Raw genomic sequence first — 7765 nt, 5'->3', positions numbered from 1 at the left:
AATAATTAGGCACTGTGCCGCACAACACTAATTTGCATAAACTATTGAGATGAATTTGTAGTACATCACTACATTGACTAACGTGACAGTCAATAGGAATTTGTAGTACACCACAACACTGCTAAAGACTAATAAATTAGGCACAAAGTGACAAAACTATGAACACATAAAGTAATAATTTAATCACATGATTCAATAAGTCTCACAAAGTGACAAAACCATAAACTAAAGTGTAATAGGAAATTCCCCTGGACAAATAAATCTCACAAAAGTGCAAAACCATAAAAAAAACATACTTTGTGCAATTCACTACAATGAGAGACGTCAAGATAGAAGATAATGGAAGATAATGCTTTTTATTTAAGAGATGTTCTTCACTGTTTTGCTACTGTAGACCGTGGGAGGGGTTTCTATTATCAGGGAATTGGGAATTAGGTTTTATTGTTTGAGACTTTTAGTTTTTAGGTTTTTCTATTTGCTTATTTTAAAAATTTTGTTTTAATTTTTCAGTGGTAATTGGCCCGCTCGTTTTAATATGACGAGTTGTTCCGGGTTAACCCGGTCCAACCCGGTTGGACCGGATTACTTACGGTCCAAAATGGCTCCAAATGGGAAACGGCTTACTGGCCAAAACGTGACCGTTATGGTTGCCGGGCGACGGTTGGACCGGTCGGACCGTCAGGTCCGGTCCGGTTCCAACAACACTGAAAAAAAGTCATTTAAGAAATAATTGAACAAAATCAGCAAAGTCTAGAATCAACTAAATGAATGCTAAACCCATCAATAATAAAGTACTCAATATTAAGTTCAATACTCTTACTAGTAAAACAATAATATTTCAACAAATCAACATACTCCAAACTTAAAATTTTAGACCATAAAATCTTGGACAATGTCCAACAAAATCTAAGAATGACAAGCTTGGTACCAATTCTTTATTCCAACAGTAATACCTACTAGAAAGTAAAATTATGGATTTCTCTTTGGCCAGTTTGGTAAACAAGTCCATATCATCAGTAATGCTCTCAAGTTTTGAAAAGTTAATATGCATATGCTCCATAAATTTACTATCAAAATGAAATACTTTGATCGTTGACATATTCAACAATGAAATGCAATTGTCATAAATACTATACATTGATATATTCAATAGTGAGTCAGTGATCCTGCAAAGCAATTGTAATAAATAGTGACTTATTCAACAATATATTACCTTAATTTAAATTGATACATTCATCATCATGCATTATCCACCAATAAAATTATCTTCTTATTCTTGTAATCCACTGATGATGTCAGCTCTAATGAAATATTAAAATAAAACAAACATCAATACAAGTATAAAAGATTTCAAATAAAAATGTATAATAACTAACAATATAAAATTTATTACTATACCTAATTCAACTTCAACTAAATGACTTGAAAAATTAATCTTTTTAGGTTGTTTCTTCAACCAATTTTGAGCACAAATTAAAGCCTCAATCGTGAAAGGGCACAACGAATTACGATGAGTCAAGAACGTGGCCCTAGTGCTAAATCCACTCTTAGAATTGTAGAAACTGAGATATCTAATATATCCCTAGCCATGCGTGAAAGAAGATGATACTTGACTGACTTGCCTCTCCACCATTTCAAAATATCAAATGGATCATCATCAAGTAGTTCCACAAAATCATCATCCAAGTATCTGTCAAACTCACTTTTTTTTTATATCACCTTGCTTTTTCCTCACATTTTTTCTGTGTAGTCCTTGACCTCTGAATTTTTTCTAGGTAGTTCCAATCCAACTTTCATAATTTTGAGCAACTTGACTTATGCACATTGTATTTGTGGTTTCACCACTAGTATCACCACTCTCATGGAGTATATGATACCATACAACATATTGATCAAATACTCTTTCGATTAGACCTCTCAATTTTTCTAATGCCTCATCTGCTTTATTTTCTTCATACATGTGTTTAAAGCAAAGCTCAATAAATGCCAACTTATACCTTGGATCAAGGAAAACAACAACAAACAACAAATAATTCATATGCTCAATGTCCCAATACTTACCAAATTTCTCCTTCATATTTGATGTCATTCTTCTTAGTACTAAATCCTCACTTTGTATCCAATTACACAAGTTGATTTGAATCTGAAATAACTTGTCAAAGAAGACATTAGAAGTGATATTCAATGACCTAGAAAAAGCAAGGGTAGCATCATAGAAAATCCTTAAGAACTTAATAAAAACACGAGCACGATTCCAATCTTCCGGTGTTAGAACACCCCCTTCTTTAGTAAGAGCTATCAAATAATCGTCATCATTATACCTTAGGCGAGAAAATGCATTTCCATACTTTCAGCTACTTCTAACATCAAATATGCAGAATTCCATCGAGTTGGCATATCAAGCAATATTTCTTTAGTACAATTTATTTTTACAACACTAACACACTTTCTAAAACTAGCGACTCTTTGTGGAGAAGAAGTGACATACTTACAAGAAGCCCTTATCCTAGCAACAAAAACATCTATCTTCTTCAAACCATCAGTAATAATTAAATTCAAAATTTGAGCATTACACCTCATATTCATATACTCTCCATTCAAAAGGGTAGTACCATTCAAATCATCCATGTCTATATGCAAATATGACAATGCAATACTATTAGAACTAGCATCATCTACAGTTATAGTACAAATATTAATAATTCCCCAATCTTTCATGCATTTCTCTAAGGCCCTTCCTATGGTTTCCCCCTTATGGTCTGAAATCAACACAAAACTCAATATATTTCTATGTAATTCCCATCCCTCATTAATAAAATAGGCAGTCACACACACGTAGTTCATGTTTTGAATGGAAGTCCAAGTATCAGTTGTGAATGAAAACATTTGATGATTAACCTCTAACAAAGATTTCAATAATATTTTTTCTTCCCTATAGAGTTGCATGAAATCCTTAGCAATAGCCACACGACTAGGAACTTTGAATTGTGGTTGAGCCTTACTCATAAAAGTCTAAACCCAATATTCTCAACAAACATAAATGGAAGCTCATCTATCATTGTCATTTTAGCCAATTCAGCTCTACATTCCTCTTCCTTAAATTCAACAAGCTTCATAGATATAGTTCTTTCACCCTCACTATATTTCCCTAGTGTTATGGTCTTTTGCTTCTTGTCATGTATTTTATTTGGATTTTTTACACGATTATCTATTTGTTTGCTCAATGTAGTTGTTGCACTATTTATTGAATAATCTCTTTCACAATGACAACAAGCAACCTTATTAGATTCCTTCTTAAAATCAGCTCACACAACAGAGGTAACTCTAGAAGACTTTCGTTTAGCACTTACCTCTTATGTAGATGGAGCTTCACTTGTAATTTCAACAACTGCTACATGTGTTCCACTTGCTGGAGTTGTGGGAGTTGGTGCACTACCAACTTCAATTCCACTTGTATTCAGAGTTCTACTCATCTTACACGATTCAATAAAATTTTAAGAAATACAAAGTCAATGAACACAATGCATAGGAAAGTAGAACATAACATTGAATTATCTTTTTTGCCAACCATGTATTCCTTTTCAGTATCATGATATTTTTAATGTTTCATTCCCTTATTTAGCATCAATTACTTATCATAACCAAACTATCATTATAACAAAGATTGATGAACTTCTAGAATACTGAGTAACAGGATAACCGAAATCGAGTATCATGTTACTTGAAAGAGAGTAACACGTTATCCAAAACTGAGCAATGAGTTACTAGAAAAAATTGAGAGAGAGAGTAATCGATTATCCAATCGAGTAATTTTTTAATTTATTGGATAGAACCTTTGAGTAATCGATTATGACGAGTGAGTGACCGGTTCCCTAGTGTTGTTGCCACAATTTTGAATTTCAAACCGAAACAATTTCTTCCCAAATGAATCATTGTCACTCCAAATGACTCCTACCTTTTGGAAAGGGTATAGTGGCTAGTTAATTATCTATTTAAATACCTCTAATATTCATAAACAAAATCATAACTTTCATACACAATTCCTAGCAACTTGAATCATACTTTCATATCAAACTTTCAAGTTTCTTTAGTTTTTCATATAACACTTTTTTAACTTATAGAATGTCTGAAAAACTTAGAGAATTGTATTATAGAGTTTGTATTTACCTTATAAAGAGTGATACCTAATGTGAGTGGGTATTAGAAATCCTAAGCCATTGTTAGATCTCTTCATTGTAACTGATGTGTGGTGAGAGTAAAGTGTAAAAAAATAGGAAATTATTTGCTTCTTTGTTTGGGATTTCATTGAGAATCTTGAGAGAAATGTTAGTATGAGATTTGGAAGATTAAACTCAAAGTATAGTTAAAATATCTTGTGGATTCAAGAGGGCTGGATGTAGCTTTCAGTGGTGTGATTTTATCTTTCTCTGCACTTTAATTCTACTGCATTTGATTTTTGCTTGTTATGTCTTGCATAATCTACTTTTTATATATTCAAGAGAAGCAAATATATGCGCAAACTGCATAAAACTAATTCACCGCTCTTAATTTTCCATCTAAACTTACAGATTCATTAGTCAACCTCACTTAGTGAGATGAAGATTTAATTGTTGTTGAAAATTATTAGTAAATAAAGAAAGGGAAAATGCATAAAGTCCATCTAAACTTTATATCTTTTGCAAGTATCTATCATAAACTATTTATTATGCCTAATTACCTCTTAATCTTTATGAAATGGTGAAATTGGTCTTTGTATAAATATATTTTTAAATTACTAATAGACTAACATGAAAATTGTTGTAATCATACAACAGTAGCATTGCAACAATACAGGTTGGCCAATATTAATATACCGAGGAAATCACAATCAAAATACAAAAATCATCGAGAAGAATATGATAAGTAAATTTCAAAGTTAAAAGTGGTTAATTTAGTAATATTGATATATATAAAATAAAATTAATTAATAATACTCTAGGAGTGGAGGTTAAGACAAAATTCATGTGTTAAAACTTTTCATGAATTTAACATTAAATTATGCAAGAACCAATTTCACTATCAGTTAAAATTTAAGGGGCAATTAGAAATAAAAATTAATTTATGATGACTAGTTGCAAATTGCACAAACTTTAGGATGTTTTTATGAAGTTTTCCAAGAAAGAAATAAACACTAAGAGTGTCATTCTTTTATTATGGACAATTCACAAATTTATTGCATCGTTGGAGGAAGGCATAGTTGTCCATAAATATAAACCATTCAGTAATTAAGAATTGTCCGCACGACATCCAACAAGACAAAGATAGGAAATGAAAAAAATGAGAAACAAAATATAATTTTGGAATAAAAAACAAAATCCAAATTTAAAGAATGAAATATAAATATGTAGTACATTGTGAAATCCATTTAAAGATAAATAGTAACTTACATTATTGGATTAAAAAGTTTAAATGGATAATGTAGTATAATTATAAGAATTGAGAGAAAAGGAAACAATGTTAAGAAAATTATACTGAATACTTCATTCTCCAAAAGTTTAGATTAAATACTACAATAAGAAATTTAGGGTTTCCTACTAAGAGCTTACTATGAAGGACTTATTTGATTTAAAATATTAAAAACATAATTACTAATTCTCTTCATAGTCTGAAAACCATTTAGATTTATGTTTAATCCTAATGGGCATGTTGGGTTGCTCTTCCTCAGTATGAGCTATTATGCTCAGGTCATTGCTTATCCCTACAACATTACCTTGTCCTCAAGGTTAAGGGAATCAATGGGTTGTCTTGGGCCCAAACGGTTGTAGCCCGAATCACTATCCTTGTGTGTAGAATAATCGAAAGAGTAACAGGGTTGCATGGTGTGTGGGACTTGTGTTGTCAGCACGTCTATCAAGGAGTTAGTGGGCACAATCACAGTTGAACGCTTGTCCTTTCCCGCCCAATCACCCAATGCATCCAATGACTCTCCTTGAAACCATACATGTCCATGTGTTGACATGGAGCTCGAAAACTTAGGTTTGCGGTGTGGCAGAATAACAAATGGTGTAGATTGAACTTCCTAATCCAAGGGTGGATGTTGAACTAGTTGGTTAGTTTCCACTAAACGGTCATAAAGTATGGATTTTTTACCCTCTTTCTTCAACCGAGAGTCATTGGAGGCCTTCATTTTAATCACCAACAAGGGTTCCTTTCTCCTTACCTTTTTATTTCTACAATACTTTTCCATCAACAACACTATTATCAACTGAAGGGGACTCTAAACCTTGTAACTCCAGAGGGAGAGCTTCACAGTATGCATGTGGGTCTCCAGAAAACTTCTGAAGCAAAGAAACTTGAAATGTTGGATGAATCTTAGTGGTGGCCACCAGAGAAAGCACATACGCGACCTGACTTATGTGTTGCACCACATGAAAGGGACCGTAAGAACTGCGACTCAACTTTTGTGATGGGCAGTAGAGGAACGTTGTCTGCCTGTAAGGTTGGAGGCACATAAGACCCACTCATCCACTTCAAAGGTAATATATTGTATTCCTATGTCTGCTTGAGACTTCATTCTTTGTTGTAGCCCTATTTTGCAGAATCTCGGCCATAGAGTTGGTAGAGGAGGGTTGTGGAAGATGATCCTGCATATTCGGTGGTGGGCAATCGTACAGTGCCTCAAACGGTGATAGATCAATAGAGGGGTGGTGACTAGTATTTTACCAATCTAAAGGTAAATGGCCGAACCATTTCCGTGGATAAGTGCCCGTGAAGCATCAAAGATACATTCAGAGGCAGCGATTGACTACCTCAATCTTACCGTTTGTGGATGGTAAGTAGTATTATAGCAAAGTTGAGTTCCTAATAGCTTAAATATTTCCTTTTAAAATCAACTTAGAAATATTTTGTCTTTGTGTCTAACACAATTGTTTTTGGGACTCCATGTAGTTTGAAAATGTCCTCTAGAAGGGGGCAATGAAGTGAGCATGATTGGCCAGCTGATATACAATCACCCATATAATCTTGTGCCCATGTGATACAGGTAAATGAGTTATGAAATCCAGAGATAGATCCTCCCAAACCTTCTCTGGGATCTATAGTGGTTGCAATAAGCCTTTAGGTTTCTGAGGATTGTATTTGTTATATTGGCAGGTGGAACAATGCCGAATGAAATGCTAGACATCTTTTGCTACTCCAGACCAGTAACAAGATGTAGTGAGGCGACTTAGGGTTTGTTTGTAAGTTGGATTTTGGAGGGGAAGGAAGGGAAAGGAAAGGCTTGGGAGTCATCTCACAACTGTATTTCATGGCTCCCAAGCCTTCCATTTTCCTTCATTCCCCTCCAAAATCCAACTCCTAAACTAACCCGGAAGGGTGATTTCCATTCGAAATATCCAACAGAGGGTGAAGCATGAAAATCTTTCAGAAGAGTGAGGAGCAGATTATCCACATCAAGTATAAATATTTGCTTATCATAAAACATCAATCCATATGAGAAATAGAACTTGGCATTCCATGTCTAATTTTTTTGATGTCTCTGAATGAGAGCTTGACCCTCAAATTTATTGTAGTAATCCCGTAACTTGTCAATGATATTCCGAATTGGAGATGAAATGGAGGAGAAAATGGGCGGTTCATCACCATGACATGGAGAAAGGGCATCAACAACCCTCTTGGAGGTGATTGTATTATATTTAATGTCATAATGAAAACAAATCACTTTTGTTCCCCATTTTTGTTTCTCAGGGTGTGGAACCCTTGAGTCATTAGCTTTAAGACTTGTTCA

General features: G+C 33.8%; 1 long non-coding RNA gene across 1 annotated transcript; it reads left to right on the top strand.

Moving 5' to 3' along the window:
* The first annotated feature begins 6149 nt into the window (after positions 1-6149).
* On the top strand, positions 6150-7245 carry LOC109338948. The gene is made up of 3 exons (XR_002106609.1): positions 6150-6811; positions 6928-7021; positions 7132-7245. It is a non-coding gene; the product is annotated as an uncharacterized LOC109338948 (long non-coding RNA).
* The last annotated feature ends 520 nt before the right edge of the window (positions 7246-7765 follow it).

The sequence above is a fragment of the Lupinus angustifolius genome, unplaced genomic scaffold, assembly GCF_001865875.1.
Source record: "Lupinus angustifolius cultivar Tanjil unplaced genomic scaffold, LupAngTanjil_v1.0 Scaffold_49_160, whole genome shotgun sequence".
In the NCBI taxonomy this organism is placed as follows: Eukaryota; Viridiplantae; Streptophyta; class Magnoliopsida; order Fabales; family Fabaceae; genus Lupinus; species Lupinus angustifolius.
The sequence above is the reverse complement of the archived record's forward strand: the minus strand, read 5'-3'. Positions and strand labels throughout refer to the sequence as shown.